General features: G+C 34.7%; 1 protein-coding gene across 6 annotated transcripts in view; it reads left to right on the forward strand.

The window, feature by feature from the left end:
- The window catches only part of LOC106884336 (voltage-dependent T-type calcium channel subunit alpha-1G), a 1091242-nt gene that overhangs the window by 833178 nt on the left and 237626 nt on the right, over nt 1-20438 (forward strand). The window lies entirely within an intron of this gene.

The raw sequence follows: 20438 nt of genomic DNA on the forward strand, positions 1-20438 counted from the left end.
TATTTCTTACATGTTGATTAAATAAGTAGGATATAAAATAGTCAATTTTATTGAATTAATTTTTGGACAAACTGTAAAAGGAAGTGAATATGAAAAGGAACATAAAAACCTTTTACGTGTATTTTAAAATTTGAGATTTCTGTAATTAAACAAGGAACCAATTTACACCTGAAACAAATTTGATTTTCTCATGAAAATTCCATTTTAAACAATGTGTGTGTGTGTGTGTGTGTGTGTGTGTGTGTACTGAAAGACATGTTTGCATGCTATTTTTTATTTATTCATTTATTTATCGTTTATGCAAGGTCCTCAGAATGTACATACTGAAAGTCTCATACAGAATTTCATATCTACATATATATATATATATATATATATATATATATATATATATATAGTAATAATAATATTAACAATCCATGGATGGAATTTATAAATATATTTTAATGCACTGTTACACACATTTCCACAAGTTACAGGTTTCTTACGATCATAGTCCATATTCCAGAGATGATTACAGTACAGCTTGTAGTATCCATGGACATTGGGTAAATCTTCATTCATGTGTTCATTTCATCAGGTGATATGGCACTAATGTTGGAAGCAATGAATGTATAACTGAAGAATGCTTATCAATTTTCACCAATCAAAAGGTCGGTTGGGGTATGTGGGCAGTTCTGTCTGTATTTGGTAGGGAGGAATAGAAGGTAATGGAAAGAGAACAACTGCATGGTAAGTAATACAGTTTACAAATGTGAAGTGAAAATGGTACACAAAAATATGTACACTTTGGTGGTACCACAAACACCATGAAAAATCATCTGAGCAACCATCTATAGATTGTACTGTAATCATCCCAAAAATACAGACTATGATTAAAAGAAACATATGATTTGTGGAAACACACATAACTATGCATTAAAATATTTATAAATTTCATCCATAGATTATTATTACTATTATTTGCCTTTCATCTTTTTGGGGTTGATAAAATAATTACCAGTTGAGTATTGGGTTCGATGTAATAGGCTGGTCCCTCCCCTAAAATTTCAGGTTTTGTGCCTATAGTAAAAAAATTATTATTATTACCATACATTATATCAGCACAGCTCAGTACAACACCATAAACCTGCAATTGCTAGTTGGTATCTTTAGGCTGTAGCTAGCATAATAAAACAGAAGCTTTTATATGCATATTCAAAAACGTTTCCTGTAATGAACTTAGAGGATATATATATATATATATATATATATATATATATATATTAATATATATATATTAATATATATATATATATATATATATATATATATATATATATATATATATATATATATATATATATATATATATATATATATATATATATATGCATAAAATTCTGTACAAGATTCTTAACATCTAAAGTTGAGTCTACTCTGCGTTTTGCCAGAAGATAGTGTAATACTACAATTATATGCAATATATATATAGTATAAAACATAAATATAAATTTATAAAATATATACATAAATTATGTTGAATAATATCATTTACTTATGCATTAAACAATGATGATGTTGATGATGTTGTGATATGTATATAATATATAATATATATATGCATACTTACATACACACACATATATATATGCATAAATATATATTTGTGTGAGTGTGAGTGTGTGTGTGTACATGAGTGTGTTGTGCATGTGTATACAAATGTGTATGTGTGTGTCAGTGTATGAACTTCTAAGTAAAAATTTACACACACACACATATTAATGCCCATACAGAAACATTCTAAGGGGAAGCAGGGTAATTCTGTTCCTGTAAGCATGGTTATGTTCCTTTAATCGGGAAACAATGGTTGAGTTGACCTTGAATATGTCCTACATAGGGAGGAAGAATATTGTTAATGCTGAGAGTATATAACAAAATGTAATATATTTTAGCTTTGAGTGTTCAAGTATCCATAACAAGCCAATAACACTTCGTTGTTTTAGTGAGGTATTGAGGAAATATCAAAATGGCTAGTAGAAGCATTTGAATAAGAAAAAGGCTTATGAGTGCCTAACTTTGTGCAGGATGGGATGGGTCATCCTCCAGTTTGAAAATAGAAATTTGTTAGATGCATGCATTTCATAAATATTCGAATCTGAACCTCAAATTGTGAGTTTTGTTCTTCAACATAATGAGAATGTGTGCTTTTTCAGCTAAACATGGTGCACCTTACATAAGCATAATTGAATATTGTACTTTTCCAGTATGAATTTTGAAATACAGTGTCCATAACATATATCTAACTACCCTTTCCAGTTTCGTGAGGCTATAGAAAAGAATTTCCTGAGAAATTCAAGATACTATTCAATTATTAACTCACACCGAATTAGGATAGGTTTTTCTAACACAAAAAATCTTTCACAAATCATCTCTTCACATAATAATAAGTTGTTAATTACAAATCCACTTACTGAAAATACTAGCATTAATTTTGTTAATACAAACCATTCTTTAAATAATAGTAACAGCAGGTTTATTGTTTCTGAAGTCAACTCCAATCACATTCGTTTTCTTAGCAGTAATTCTAAGACTAAAAACTCTATTTATCAAGGTAAAATTACTTCCAGTTCTGATGTCTTTTTTTATATAGGTGGTTCTTCATCTCAATTGTCCAAAAGAACATCTAATCATTACTCTACATTTAGGCATATTAATAAATATAACAATACAGGGCTTAGTAAATTAATCTGGTATCTAAAAGATCATAATAAACAATTTAATTTGGAATGGAGTATACTCTCTATTTCTTTACCGTATGATAAAGGTAAGCAGTTCTGCTCGTTTTGTACTCACAAAATGTTTTATATCCTATTCTGAAAGAATCCCCTTGTAAACACGTTTATAGAACATGTTTACTGTTGCAAACATTGGCAGAAACATACCTTTAGTTTCTAAAGGTGGCGAGCTGGCAGAAACATTAGCATGCCAGGCGAAATGCTTAGCGGCATTTCGTCTGCTGTTACATTCTGAGTTCAATTCCGCCAAGGTCGACTTTGCCTTTGATTCTTTCAGGGTCAATAAATTAAGTACCAGTTAAGCACTGAGGTCGATGTAATCGATTAATCCCTTTGTTTGTCCTTGTTTGTCCCTTCTATGTTTAGTCCCTTGTGGGCAATAAAGAAATAAGAAACATACCTTTAGTTTCTATCAGTGATTTCTACCATTCTATATAATCCGACCTTTGATTGTCTTCTTACATTTCACATTCACTAAATATATCTAATTCCACGTGTTTAAGCTTTTTTCTAATTCACCCATCGCTCTATATTTCTCCACTATTAATTTTCTGCTAATTTCTTTCCTTCTTCTCCTTCTCTTTCGATATGCTACCTTTGACATTATATCTACTAACAGTTTTTCTAAAAGAACTTAATAGTGTTCCCTTCATCATCATACGCAGTCATCACATTCTGTTAAAATGTCTTAGTGATGTGTTTGGTTTATTTCTTTCCATGATGAGAAGACTGCATTGTTTTACACCAATAATACCAATATTGTCTTTGAAACATATGTCGGAAGTAAAATAATTTGAATAACACCTGCGTTTAACTCCATTTATTTATTTACACACACACACACACACACACACACACACACACACACACATATATATATATATATATATATATATATATATATATAGGAGGAGACCCCTTTCGGTCATGAATGACCATGGGATTGCACCTCGAAAGTTACCCTCTGAGGCACAAGTCCAGGCAAGGTTGTTTATGGAAGGCCAGCACTCACCCATGCATACCAGCCTCCCCTCTCCACACCACTGATGTTTTCCAAGAGAAAGGCAAAGGTCGATACAACTTGGTACCAGTGATGTCACAACTCATTTTTACAGCTGAGTTAACTGGGACAACGTGAAATAAAGTGTCTTGCTCAAGAGCACAACACGCAGCCTGGTCCGGGAATCAAACTCACAACCTCAAGATCATAAGCTCAACGCTCTAACCACTGAGCCATGCGCCTTCACACACACACACACACACATATATATATATATATATATATAAACAAATAGTAAATGAGTATATGCATATATACGTACAGGTATGTGCATACCGACATCCACCTGTATGTATAGGTGCATATCTGGGTACAGGACATTGCAAACAAAACGTAGACGAGAAAACACACAAGCCACATAGAGAACATTCTCCTTCATCAGCTACCCCCGTTTTAACACTGGCGTTTCGAAGAGCTGGGTAGGACGCATCGTTAAAACGGCTCTTCCCATGGACCGCAAATTAAATTTGTATACACAAATTAAACCTTGCCATGGAGGAATGTAGTGGCGGACAAAAAACAAGACAGGAAAACAAACAGAAAAGGCTATACGGCCAGACGGGAAAAATTATGTGTGTATGAACGCTGTGAGGCACGAACTTGAAAGTGGGGACGAAGTAAGTTCGCGTGTTTGCTCGGCGATAGTCAAGGACGAAAAGGATTATTGACCGGAAGCATGTGACCATGCCGGTGTAAGGGGAAGAGAGAGAGAGTGGTAGAGGGAGAAACAAAGGGAGGAAGTAGAAGAATAGGTGAGCAACCAGAGGAAAAGAGGAAGAGAGGAAGTACGAGGGGGGTAAAGGAGATACGTAGTAGTAACAGAGGAAGAACGAGAGGGGTAAAGAGAGATACGTAGTAGTAAACAGAGGAAGAACGAGAGGGGGAAAATGAAGAGGAAGAGAAAGAGAAAGAGAAAGAGTAGCGTCGGAAAATATAAAGTTGCGAAAACTACTTACAGATTGGTGACGCTGCGTTCGGTCATGTAAAAACAAATAGTAAATGAGTATATGCATATATACATACAGGTATGTGCATACCGACATCCACCTGTATGTATAGGTGCATATCTGGGTACAGGACATTGCAAACAAAACGTAGACGAGAAAACACACAAGCCACATAGAGAACATTCTCCTTCATCAGCTACCCCCGTTTTAACACCGGCGTTTCGAAGAGCTGGGTATATATATATATATATATATATATATATATATATATGGTGGGGAGGTTATGTATGTATGTGTAAATATATTTACATATATACTCTATACATATAAATATATACATCATCATCATCATCATCATCACCGTTTAACGTCCGTTTCCCATGCTGGCATGGGCTGGACGGTTCGACTGGGGTCTGGGAAGCCAAGAGGCGGCACTAGGCCCCAATCTGATCTGGCAGTGTTTATACAGCTGGATGCCCTTCCTAACGCCAACCACTCAGAGAGTGTAGCGGGTGCTTTTTACGTGCCACTGTCACAAGGAACCAGAGGAGCTGGCATTGACCACAATCAGATGGTGCTTTTTACATGTCACCGACATGGAAGCTAGTCAAGGCAGCACTTGCATTGGCCACGTTCGGATAGTGCTTTTTACGTGCTATCAGCACAGGGATCACAACTACAGTTTCCATTTAATTTGATTTTGATATTGCTGATGTTGATGTACTTGACTCAATAGGTCTCCTCAAGCATGGCATGTCACCCTACGGTCCAAGGTACTTTTGAGTGAGCTGGTTATGTGACACTGGTGTAGGTTACAGCTGTGGACTCACTTTATTTGCCGGGTCTTCTCAGTCACAGCATACCTCCAGGGGTCTCAGTCTTTTGTCATTGCCTCTGTAAGGCCCAACGTTCGAAGGTCATGCTTGACCACCTCATACCATGTTTTCCTGGGTCTCCCTCTACCCCGGACTCCTTCCACTGTTTGAGAGTGGTACTTCTTCACACAGCTCTCCTCATCCATCCACAGTACATGACCATACCAACGCAAACGTCTCTCTTGCACACCACATCTGATGCTTCTTATGTCTAACATTTCTTTCAGGGTGCTTACACTCTGTCATGTGTGCACACTGACATTACATATCCAGAGGATCATGCTAGTTTTATTTCTTTTGAGCCTACGCATGTCTTCAGCAGTCACACGACCCATGTTTCACAGCTGTGAAGCATGGCAGTTCACACACATGCATCATACAATCTACCTTTCACTCTACATATATATATATATATATATATATATATATATATATATATATATATATATATATATATATATATATATATATATATGTTTATTTATTTATTTATATTTATACACATAAAGCTTATTTCTGACAGAAAATGTGTGTGTGTGTGTGTGTGTGTGTGTGTGTGCATGTGTGTGTGTGTGTGTGTGTGTGTGCATAAATTTCCCAGAAACAAGTTTGAGTATTAAAATTTAGAATATGATTATGAATTTGTTTAATTTTGGGATCTAGTCAGTTAATTAATCCCAGAGGATCTTTGTTTCAAATTGTATAGAATCTCAAATTCTATAAACTTTATAGAAAGAACTCAAGAAAGTGCTCTGCTAATGTCATACAGCACTAAATACATGATTAGTTGCTAACAAAATAGTAAATTAATTACTGAATTATATTGACACTTTTTGTTATTCTGTCTTTGTTTCAGTAAAGAGCAATGGAAGTTAAATATGTAAGAAATAGTTGCTGAGAACCCCTTTACTGAATTCAATCATGAATTTCAGTTCTGTTCTTAACTTTTAATCCAAATATGCTATTCATATTTCCTTTAATGACATTGCACTATCTTTAATGGAAAAGCTGTTTATGTCATCTTGACTGGATTGACTGAATTGTAAAGTTAGCAGAACATGTTATGTTCATATGAAACTTGGATATGGTAACTGTAAGGAAGAACACTTATATCAACCAATGCCGTGTGAGTGAATTTGGTAAATGGAAACAATACAAAGCATGTTGTGTGTGTGTGTGTGTGTGTGTGCTGAGATGTGCTGGTGGCACAGAAAAATTTACACAGTAAAGTGGTAGGCATTAGGAAGAATTTCCAGCCATAAAACTGTGCCAATGTAGACAGTGGAGCATGTTGCAGTTTTGGGAGCCATTGGATCTTGTCAAACTGTCTACCCCATGGAACAAGAATGTTAAGTGGTGACGATGATGATGATGATATGTGTGTGTGTGAAAGCATGTGGCTTAGTGGTTAAGGTATTCAGCTTAAGATTGTAAGATTATGAGTTCAATTCCTGGTGACGTGTTGTGTCCTTAAGCAAGACATTATTTCACGTTGCTCCAGTCCACTCAGCTGACAAAAATGAGTAGTACCTGTATTTCAAAGGGTCAGCTTTGTCACACACTGTGTCATGCTGAATCTCTCTGAGAACTACATTAAGGGTACACGTGGTTTTGGAATACTCAGCCATTTGCAAGTTAATTTCACAAGCCAACTGTTACATCGATCAGATAAGCTGGAACCCATGTCATCACAACTGATGGAGTGCCATATATGCGTGTGTGTATGTGTGTGTGTGTGTGTGTGTGCGTGTAGATAGATAGATAGATAGACAGACAGACAGACAGACAGACAGACAGACAGACAGACAGACAGACAGACAGAAAGACGGACAGATATATAGATAGATAGATAGATAGATAGATAGATAGATAGATAGGATTTGGACTCTCCTATTGTTAAACAACATATGAGGGTTCTGCAATTTCTCGCCAAAGAACCACACAGATGATTTGTTTAGAATGATCAAATTTTTGTGTTCACATAAGTTCACTGCCTCCATTGAATCAACATTACATGTTCAAGTGCACAATGTTCCACATGTCAAATGGTGAAATGATTGCAGAGCAACATAACATGAAGTGTTTTGCTCAAAAACACATTGGAATGCCCAGTCTGGAAATCAAACTCATGATGTTGCAATCTTGAGTGCAACACCCAAACCACTAAGCCATACACTTTTACATACATACATACATACAAATATATATAATCCATATGTACGTACATACATACATACATACATGGTGGTTATGGTTGTTGTCTACTCCTTACACAGAGTTTGACCACCTCCTGCACCTACACCTTAGCCCTTTCATGGCATCTGATGTAGCTTTTTAAACCAGACAGTGTTTTGAAAAAACACCCACACAGATTGCACCTCTTATTTGTACAATCAATACCTGTAGGTAAGTTCTGCTCATTGTGGATCCTAACATGTCTTTTAAGACCCCCATTGGATTTGCAAGCCCTCTGGCACACACCACATTCAAACGTGTGCACAGACATATAATCAGAATAGCTGGTTGAAGTTTGTTTTCCATGGGTTCGCAGGTGAGATTTGAGGCCAGCCAAAGACAGGCATGATCTGTCACAGACTGTGCACACAAAAAGGTCCTTGTCATTCACCTTCTCGATCTTTACATTTTTCCTTGAATATCTCTTGAGTCCTGCTTGCATCATCCTGGCCTCTTCAAACGCTTTCACTCCACTCCACACCCTTGTTCACCATCCAACTCAATCTGAAGCGAGGGCTTCTATATATTCACACATACATACATACATACATACATACATACATACATACATATATACAGCTCTCTTTCTCTCCTAGTCAGGTGTCGCACTATGCGATGCTGTGGTCATCATGTCTTGCCACCTTCTCCTGTCCTCTACCCCATGGACAGCTGAGAATAAAGACAATCCTGTGGCTGCGATGTCATTCAGCCAAGAAGCGGGTGGTCTGCCTCTTTTACATCTGCCGTTCACCTTGCCAGTTATGATTGTTCGCTCAAGTCCATACCAACACATGACGTGGCCAAAGAACTGTAGCTTCCACTTCTCGATGCTTCGCCGAAGTGTCATCTCTCAACCGAGCTTTTCTAGTACCCAGATGTGTGTTACCATCAGTCTTCCATCAAATATTGCCATTAGACAAAACTGACATCTCTTTAGACATGCTGACCAGAAGCATATTTATCATTGCTTATTCATTCCCCACTTTTAATTTGAGCTCTGGTTAATCACTTTTCACAAAAGAATTATTTTGAGTATAACTGTATAACTTTGAAATATTTATTCCTATAATTACTATAACAGCTCATTTCATTAAGTTAATTCTGGATGAATGTCTGACTTCTAGATACATGACTATGTCTGGTAATAAAATACATTATCTATTTATTTCAAAAAATAACTTGATTTTATTTTTAAGCAAGTGTCTCTTCGCATTAGTTATAGATCATTAGATATAGATGTGTATATTTACAGTTAGTTTTACTTATATTTATAGACAGACAATAGATAGACAGATATACATACACACATACATACACTTATATAATGTGTGTGTGCGTGCATGAGTGCATGTGTGTGTGTGTGTGTGTGTGTGTGTGTGTGTTGAAAGAGAGATATATATTGCATTGGCCAAACTGTCCATTCAGTTTTATAAGTGAAAATGATGCACAAGTTTTAAATACAAACTATCTATTCAGTCAATGATATAATTATTGCTTTGTTCCAGTATCTTCTGCTATCTTGTAGACAGATCCATTATTTCCTACTCAAAGAATTTCTTGTCATTACTGGCAAAAATCTCTTCCAGGTGTATTTTTACATCTTTTTCAGACTTGACAGTCTCCATTCAATGAGTTTTGAAGAGACAGAAAGAGTAGGAAACCTAAAGGCTCAAAGTCAGGCAAATATGGAGTGTGTGGCTAAACTTCCCAGCCAAGCCCAGTGTGCAAAGAAGTGTGCAATCTGGCATTGATGTGATGAAAGACAAATGCCCTTATGATTAGTTAGTGCAGGACACTTCTGGTGGATCGCAGCATTCAGTTTGTCCAGCTAGTCACAGTAAATATCTAAATTAATAGTCATGAGTGTAGGAAGAAGCTTATAAAATACAACAGCCTTCCAATCCCACCAAATTGAAAGTATAACCTTCTTCAGGTGAAGTCCTTCTCTGGAGATTGTATTTGGTGGTTCACCACTCCTCCTTCATGATTGTTGGCACTTCAAACTGTTATAGATATTCCATTTTTTGTCCCCTATCACCATTCTCTTAAAAAATAGAAAGAGGTTCATTTTCTTTATATTTATGCAACAAATGGCAGACAGAAATCCATTGGGTGAGGTTAGCCACATTCATTGGATTTTAGAACCAAGCAACAACAACAACAACAATAATAATATTGATAATAATAATAATAATAATGATAACAACAACAATAACAACAACAACAACAACAACAACAATAATAATAATAATAATGATAATGATAAAGAGCAAACTACATAAAATACAGAATAGACAATGCATCAGAAAGTGATTAGTGCAGAATCTTTGGACAAAATGGTGAAACAGTTTGGCATATTATCAGCCAATGTACGCCACTAGCCCAGAACGAATATAAGAGACTACACGACTATATAACAAGGCTTGTCCATTGGACACTTTGCAACAAGTATGGACTTGACAGAGCAAAAAATTGATATGACCACAAACCTGAAGGCATCATCGAAAATGATAATGCAAAGATCCTATGGGATTTTATGATTCAGTGTGGCCATGAGATAGAGAATACGAAGCCAGACATAGTCTTAATTGAGAAAGAAGGCAAACTATGCTGAATCATAGATATAGCATGCCCAGCTGACAACAAGGTATGCAATAAGGAAGAAAGAAATGTCAATAGATATAAAATGCTAGCTTGGAAGGTTAAGCAGTTGCGGTCGATAAAAAAAGGTGGTAGTAGTACCAATAATTGTCCTGAGAAGAGTGAGTAAAAATCTTGAGAACTACAGGGAACAAATAGGGGCAGCAATAAGGGTGGAGCACTTGCAGAAAACAACACTGCTTGGAACTGCTCAAATACTCAGGAAGGTGCTCGAAAAATAAGAGGTGTTACCTTAGTTCACTGCACTCTTTTCTTCTTAAGTCTGATATTTTTTCTATCAGTCTCTTCTTTTGAACCACTAAGTGACAGGAATGTAAGCACACTAATACCAATTCTGAAATGGGTAAGGAGACAAACACAGACACAAAGGCACATGCACACATGTGTGTGTGTGTGTGTGCATGAGAGAGAGCGTGCATATGTCTATATGTATATATATATATATATTTATTACAGTCTTAAGGTTTTGGTTGATCCAGGACTATAGTAGAAGACACCTACCCAAGTGCCATGCAGTGAGACTGAATCCAGAACCATGTAGTTAGGAGGCAAACTTCTTACCACACTGCCATGTCCGTTCCTATAAAAAATTAATTTTTAAAATAATAATAATTACATGATTAGCAAGCAAACATGTGAATAATTTATTTTTATGAAATTTATTCTATTTGTAAAATATATTTCTGTATCTTTTCCTTGCGTTTTATTTTTACTTTTTATTCCTTTAACTTTTAGTGCATTTTAAATTTTAATCTATTGCTTTTTCCATCTCTGTCTACGTGTTTGCGTGTATGTCTGAGAGTGGAGCAGCAGCAATGTGTGTGTGTGTGTGTGTGTGTGTGTGTGTGTGTGTGTGTGTGTGTGTGTGTGTGTGTGTGTGTGTGTGTGTGTGTTCCTTTGCTTTGTACTTTTCCTTTCTGCATAAATTAAATGAATTTCTCTTTACCTGTCTTTCTTAACTTACACCTATTTTCTTGCCACTTTTATTTCTCCTTCCTTTCTTTTCCCTTCTATTTTCTTCCTCCATTCCCTCCTCCACAACCCTGCATACAAAAATAACTTTATCTTCCTTCTCTCTCTATCTCTCTCTCTCTCTCTCTCTCTCTCTCTCTCTCTCTCCATCTCTTTCATTCTCCTCTCTTCGTGCCCTTTTCCCTCTCTCCTTCTCTTTCTTTCTGTCCCACTCTTTCTCTTTCTTTCTCTCACTTTTCATTATTCCCTCTCTCTTTTTCTTCTTACTTTCATTTTCTTTCTCTTATCTCCCCTTTTTCTCTCTCACATTCACTTTCATTTTCTCTCTCTTTCTCCACGTCCTCCTGACTCTTCCTCCCTTTCTCTTTCCTTCTTTCCCTACACTCAGTCTCTTTCTTCGTCTCTCTCTCTTTCTCTCTCACCACCACCCATAGGGACAGTTCTATTTCTAGTTGATGACAAGATGATCTATTCTTGATAAAACAATATTATCAATATTTAATATTGTCCCTCCCTCCTTCTCCTCCTACCTTTTTAGCTTTTGATGTAAAGTGTTGATGGTAACTTAGCAACTGCCTACAACATTGTTTTCTGCCAGAATCATTTTTCGTTTCTTCTTCATATAAGCATCAGAGAAGATTTTACAATTGATTGAATATGTGTTTCTCTTAACCTTTGGAAAACTAGATTAACCAATGCACTACAAAATCATGAGTATATAGATAAAAAAAAAACATGATTTTCATTCACTCCATTCTTTTTCATTCTCTCTCTCTCCCTCTATCTATATCTCTCTCTGTCTTTTTCTCTCTCTCTCTTTCATTCCCTCTCACTATCAATTTACCTATTTATTTATCTGCTGTGTGTGTGTGTGTGTGTGTGTGTGTGTGTGTGTGTGTGTGTGTGTGTATGTGTGTGTGTGTGTGTGTGTGTGTGTGTGCATGCATTCATGTGTGTATAAGTATACTTAATGTATCTATATCTTTTTTTCCATCAATAAATGTGTGTGTGCAAGTATATTATATAATTATTGTGTTTCTGAAAGAAGGGGTGTGATTGTAACATCTTCTTTTGAAGAAACCTTCTGTCATACCAGTATACAACATTGAGGTAGTGCCACAGCACCTGTATAGAGATTTGATCTCCATCTTATATACAATGGTCTCTATATCACAGGGGAACATCTACAATTTTCTTACCCTCACTCTCTCCCTTTCTACCCCCTCTCTCCCTCTCTCTACCCCTCCCGCTCTCTCTCTCTCCCTCTTGCTCTCTCTCTCTCTCTCTCACTATATATATATATAATACATATATGCAAATATGAATATATACTTATATTTTTTGCACACACACACACACACACACACACACATACATATATATATATATATATATATAATAATAAATATATAGGGATTGACAGTAACCTGCTTCTCCAACATACTGAGAATTCAGAAATAGCAGTCAAAGAACTACTGATTTCAAAACTACAAATTATTACTCCAGATTGATAGCGATATTTTTGATACACACAGAACAAAAAACAGTAGAGAAGAGTAAAAAACACTTGCCTTTAGTTAATTTAGTACAATTGTTTCACAGTTAAGAGTAAAATACTCTATTCTGATCTTCAGCTAAATATTCTAATAAATTTGTTAATGTCTAAATAACTCACGTTAATTTTGACCATGTGAACATCAATACCACGTGGGGAAGACGTTAAGAAATTTATCGGCCAGTAAGTTCAAAATCCCTCGCCCTAATGAATTTCAATTCAGTGTGTATCAGAAATAGTCCCGCACAGGAAAGAGACTCGTACGAATTCCTGTGGTTAAACTATCCACCTTAGAGTTATTATTAAAATATAGATATGCAGGGCAGGGAATCGTCAATTAGTAATAAAATTAATAATCAACAATTTTGCCGGGTAGCTCAGTATGAAAAAACCTTCTTCGGTAAAAAACATTTATAATCATAAATATATAGGGATTGACAGTAACCTGCTTCTCCAACATACTGAGAATTCAGAAATAGCAGTCAAAGAACTACTGATTTCAAAACTACAAATTATTACTCCAGATTGATAGCGATATTTTTGATACACACAGAACAAAAAACAGTAGAGAAGAGTAAAAAACACTTGCCTTTAGTTAATTTAGTACAATTGTTTCACAGTTAAGAGTAAAATACTCTATTCTGATCTTCAGCTAAATATTCTAATAAATTTGTTAATGTCTAAATAACTCACGTTAATTTTGACCATGTGAACATCAATACCACGTGGGGAAGACGTTAAGAAATTTATCGGCCAGTAAGTTCAAAATCCCTCGCCCTAATGAATTTCAATTCAGTGTGTATCAGAAATAGTCCCGCACAGGAAAGAGACTCGTACGAATTCCTGTGGTTAAACTATCCACCTTAGAGTTATTATTAAAATATAGATATGCAGGGCAGGGAATCGTCAATTAGTAATAAAATTAATAATCAACAATTTTGCCGGGTAGCTCAGGTTACTGTCAATCCCTATATATTTATGATTATAAATGTTTTTTACCGAAGAAGGTTTTTTCATACTGAGCTACCCGGCAAAATTGTTGATTATTAATTTTATTACTAATTGACGATTCCCTGCCCTGCATATCTATATTTTAATAATAACTCTAAGGTGGATAGTTTAACCACAGGAATTCGTACGAGTCTCTTTCCTGTGCGGGACTATTTCTGATACACACTGAATTGAAATTCATTAGGGCGAGGGATTTTGAACTTACTGGCCGATAAATTTCTTAACGTCTTCCCCACGTGGTATTGATGTTCACATGGTCAAAATTAACGTGAGTTATTTAGACATTAACAAATTTATTAGAATATTTAGCTGAAGATCAGAATAGAGTATTTTACTCTTAACTGTGAAACAATTGTACTAAATTAACTAAAGGCAAGTGTTTTTTACTCTTCTCTACTGTTTTTTGTTCTGTGTGTATCAAAAATATCGCTATCAATCTGGAGTAATAATTTGTAGTTTTGAAATCAGTAGTTCTTTGACTGCTATTTCTGAATTCTCAGTATGTTGGAGAAGCAGGTTACTGTCAATCCCTATATATTTATGATTATAAATGTTTTTTACCGAAGAAGGTTTTTTCATACTGAGCTACCCGGCAAAATTGTTGATTATTAATTTTATTACTAATTGACGATTCCCTGCCCTGCATATCTATATATATATATATATATATATATATATATATATATATATATATATTTATATGCACACAAACACACGTGTGTGTTTGTGCATACGTATATACATATACATATATGTAGGTGCAGGAGTGGCTGTGTGGTAAGTAGCTTGCTTACCAACCACATGGTTCCGGGTTCAGTCCCGCTTTGTGGCACCTTGGGCAGGTGTCTTCTACTATAGCCTCGGGCCGACCAATGCCTTGTGAGTGGATTTGGTAGACGGAAACTGAAAGAAGCCTGTCATATATATATATATGTATATGTGTTTGTGTGTCTGTGTTTGTCCCCCCCCACCATCGCTTGACAACCAATGCTGGAGTGTTCACGTCCCAGTAACTTAGCTGTTCAGCAAAAAGAGACCGATAGAATAAGTACTAGGCTTACAAAGAAGAAGTCCTGGGGTCGATTTGCTCAACTAAAGGCAGTGCCCCAGCATGGCCACAGTCAAATGACTGAAACAAGTAAAAGAGTAAAAGAGAGTATGTATATATTTATATACATGCACAAACATATACATGTGCACACAACCACAAATGCATACGCACATACATGCAGACACTTTTACTCATCCTACTTTCCAGGCAAATGTGATAATCATTACATGACAGAAAAAAACAAACATTGTATCATTCTTGATCAGTCAGCAGAAGATATCCATAATTTAATTCATCTTGGATAGATTGGGATGAATTATTGCATTTTCATTCAAATTCTGTGTTTGAGAAAGAGAGAGTTGGGGGAAAGAAAGAATGAAGGAAGGAAGAAACAAAAAAGAAAGAAAATGCATCTGCATTAAAGTGTAAAATGGAAATGAAAGGATACACAAAAAAAAAATTAGATGTAAATTAAATCTTGATATAGATTTAGATAAGTTCAAGTTTCAAAGAGTAGACATACCTAATACATTTACAGATTTTTCTTTTAAATTCTTAAATTCTCATCTACTGGCATCAACTGTTTTAAAAACAATCTACCCAACAGTAACTTTACATTTGATACTCTTAACATTTCATTTGCCTCTCTCCAAATATCATGGTCTCTTTGCATAACACTTTAAAACTTTTCAAGATAATCAAACCTTGTTTGCATGTTTCAGTTAAGATTAATGTTTTTACTCTCATCAAGATATCTAATCAATTTAACATTCTGTGTCAATATTATTGAAAGATTTGTCCCCTGTTGATTTAAAACAACACATTTTTTTCCTTCCCTTTTTCTACTTGAAAGGTTTCTACTGATTCAGAATAAATGAAGAATTAGATTAATTGTTCTTGTTTCTTTGTTATGAATAATTTTAGTTGTTTTAATCAAATTCTCTCTCTCTCTCCTGCTTCCTCTCTCTCTCCCTCCCTCTCTTTCCCCCCTATCTCTCTCTCTTGTTTTTAGATCTTGTGTAAGAAATAGCATAGACTAGAAAATGAACATTTCTTTTAAAATTTGAATTTTTCAAATAAAAGGATAAGTGCTAAAGTACTTAAGTCTAAGGACTAAGCAAAAAATACTCAAAAAATATTTTGGTAAAATTCTTGAAAATTATATATTCCTGTAATGATAAATCCTTTATTAATTATTTTTTCATAGACAATAATTATGACTTTGTCACTACCTCATGGTGTCTTATTCTACATCATAATTGTTGCTGTCATAATTATAATTATCATCATTGCAAATCTTCATTATTCCAAAATGTCATCGGTTAAGTGAAGTTTATGCAATGATTTGTCTTGTCAAATTCCTAGTTCTTTCTTTTTATACTTTCTGAAGCTTATCTTAGCACCAGGTTTTTCTCCTTGACTTACTTCTTGTTAGCATGACTGTGTGGTAAAGAAATTCACTTTGCAACCATAAGGTTTGGGGCTCATTCCTACTGCATGGTACCTTGGGCAAATGTCTTCTACTATAACTTCAGGCTGACCAATGTATTGTGAGTGAATTTGGTGGATGGAAACTGTGTGAAAGCTCATTACATATGTGGTGTGGAGGGAGCCACCACCACTTGATAACCTCTGCATATGTATATATGTATGTATATATATTTATATGTATATATATATGTGTGTGTGTGTGTGTGTGTGTGTGTGTGTGTGTGTGTGTGTGTGCTTATATATATATATATATATATATATATATATATATCATCCTCATCATCATGTCAGCATAAATATGTATAAATATAACCACTAGGTGACATGGCTCAGTCAGGTCATAAGAATTCATAATTACACTTCTTCTATAGCTGACAACCTCCTACAGTAACTATGTTGTAGGAATATTAGACATCTTGGTTAATTTAAACTATTGAAGTTATATAATGCAAAATGATCATTTAGATAGATGAGTAAAAGAAAATTGCCATTTTGCCTGAGGATATTTTGTTTCCATATGCTACAAAATGAAAATCAAATAGTAGCGTAAACCAGTAACCATTGTCAAAATTGGAATGAGGCTTTTAGATGACTGAAGGCAAAAAATTATTATGGAGCCGTTTGTTTAAAAGTAAAGGATTTTCTTTTAATGGTAATCAGTCTATGTCTGATATAAGGCATTGCAGTGGCTACCATTTTTAAATCTGGCTTTGATCATAAGGATTCTCAAAGTTGAACATATAAAGTAATTTAAATTAATTTCATTCATAATCAATCAGAAAGAAATTATATATTCATAATGAACTTCCTTGATGTTTTTTCTTATATCCAGATTACCTGGATTTTGTAAAATATGATGACCCAGAACTCAGAATTTTAAAGACGATTTGCAAGAATCATCATCATCATTATCATCATCATCGTCTTCATCATTTAACATCTGTTTTTTCATGTTGGCATGGGTTACGCAGTTTGACTGGAACTGATAAGCTGGAGAGCTGCACTAGACTCTTGTCTGTTTTGGCTTGATTACTACAGCTGGATGCCCTTCCTAATGCCAACCACTCTGAGAGTGTAGTGGGTGCTTTTTACATGCCAGCTGCATGGGAGCCAGTCAGGTGGCACTGGCATAGGTCACATTCAAATGGTGCTTTTTTTATGTTCCACCAGCACTGACATCAACCATAACTATGATTTCACTTGGCTATGCTCGAATGGTGCTTTTTATGAGCCACCAGTATGGGAGCCAGTCAGGTAGAACTGGCATAGGTCACATTCAAATGGTGCTTTTTTATGTTCCACCAGCACTGACATCAACCATAACTATGATTTCACTTGGCTCAACAGGTCTTCTCAAGCACACCATATTGCCGGATGACTGAAGGGGTACTTTTAAATGGGCCAGTTTTGTGACACTGACATCAGCCACAGCTACAATCTCACTAAGCTTTTTGGGTCTTTTCAAACACAGCATATCTCCAAAGGTCTCGTTCACAAGGATAAATATTTGATAAATATTTTTAGCATATCAATGGAAATATCATACAACATTGGAAGCAGAAACAGCCGTTAGATGGGATGCAGTCTATTTGTATTCAGTTAATAAATAATAATTGATATAAGTCAATTGTTGCTCATCGATATTTCTCCATTTTCTGTCTTCTTTATATATATATATATAATCTAAATAATAAGGTAAAGATATGCTTTAACACATCTATAATGATCAGTTGCAACAGTTTCTGTACCAACTCTGCTTTCAACGCTAATTTACGTAAAAGGTCAAAGTAGAAATTTACATATATTTGCACTTTTATACATTAGAGTAGCATTTCATGAGACTTGCATCAAAGGTCTATTCTTACATCATGTGTGTGTGTGTGTGTATGTATATATATATATATATATATATATATATATATATATATATATATATAAATCATCATCAATATCTATTATTATATGATAGACTCTTCCATCAAACATGACGTATGAACATTCAGCCTTTCCCAAATGACCTGCACAAATGATTTGTTTATAGTGATCAAATGTTTGTGCCATGCATTAGCCCACTCCCTCCATCAAATCGATGTTGCTTGAACAGGTGCATGGTGTACCACATGTCAGGTGTTAAAGTGATTACAGAGCAATGTGAGATGAAGTGTTTTGCTCAAAAACTCAATGCACCACTTGGTCTAGGAATTGAAATCATGATCTCTAGATTGTGAGTGCAACACCCTAACCACTAAGCTATGCACCTTCACATACACACACACACACACTCAATATCTTCTTCCAGTTCCTGTCAACTAAATTCGTTCACAAAGCTTTGGTGGGCTTGAGGCTATAGTAGAAGATACTCAAGATACCATGCAGTATGCTGGTCTTAGCTGGAAGGTCGTAGATCATTGGTTGCAGTTTATCTCAGGGTTAAACAAGAAACACTTTTATTTTTGCTCCTGTTTGATGTTCTTGATACCAACCTGATTCTATAAAACAAACTTGATACAAATCATGTTGATTTATCTTTTAAAGCTAGCTTAAGAATGACAAAGTTATTTTACTTTAATTTTTCATTATTTTCAAAATTTAATGAAAAGTAAAGTATTGTATTTCAACAGAAATATAGTAAAAAAAAAAGGGTTAATTCAACCGTAATATATTTGGAATGTTTCTAATTAAGGAATACTTTTGATATATATATATTCTGAGCATTTTATAATCCTTTTCAGGGATTTCTCTATCAAGACATTTGCTTTTCATCCATTTGTTGGAAAAAGTATTTCTTTTGAAAATTCATAATTCGTTTCTTTGTCATATTTTGTCTGTTCACTCTATAACACTTGACTAAAAACAATAAGAATCTGTTCGTTAAAAATCAATCATTGAAATATTCTAATGGATTATTCTACAAATGGAACATACTAAGAATATTCCATATTCTTAAAGACACACATATATATGTATATGTACGCATATATTTATATGCATGTATGTAGGTATACATATATACATATACATATGCATATATGTGTGTGTGTGTGTGTGTGTATGCGTGTATATATATATATACACACACATACATATATATTTATGTAGAGGAGGGTATGTGCTTGTGTGCATGTGTGTATGTGTGTTATAAATTAAATTTTGTTTTGATTTAATCTCTATTTACCAAAGTGCAGTTCTTTCACCAATATGCTTTGTATGTATGTATGTATGTATGTATGTATGTATGTATATATATATTCAATGAAATTATATTCTTATAGCATTCAGTGCTTAATGGTATACAAGATTTTCATACATTACAAAAACATCCAATTTGCCTACAAGTACACATACTATTTATTTGAGGGGTATATATGTGTGTGTGAATATGTACATGAAGTTTCATGTATGAATGTAAAATACGTGTGTGTGAGTGTGTGTGTGTGTGTGTGTGTGTATGCATTATATTATGTATATATTTATATGTTTATGATAAGTACATACAAATACATATGTATGCACAAATATAACCTCATTATCAGTCTCATGTGTAAGTATGTATGCTGTTTGTATATGTGTACCATATGTACATGCACAAATATCAATGTTAATATATTGTAAGACTATATGTATGTGTGTGTGTGTGTATTTGTGTGTGTGTGTGCGTGTGTGCGTGTGTGTGTGTGTGTATACACACACATGTATACACAAAACATCCCATTTCAAAAAACAATTTATCCTACATCATCTTTTTTATTTGAGAAAAAATATATCTAAACAAACATAAATTAAATAAAAATATATCTTGCAAT

The sequence above is a fragment of the Octopus bimaculoides genome, chromosome 6, assembly GCF_046866305.1.
Source record: "Octopus bimaculoides isolate indiv1 chromosome 6, ASM4686630v1, whole genome shotgun sequence".
Classification (NCBI taxonomy): Eukaryota; Metazoa; Mollusca; class Cephalopoda; order Octopoda; family Octopodidae; genus Octopus; species Octopus bimaculoides.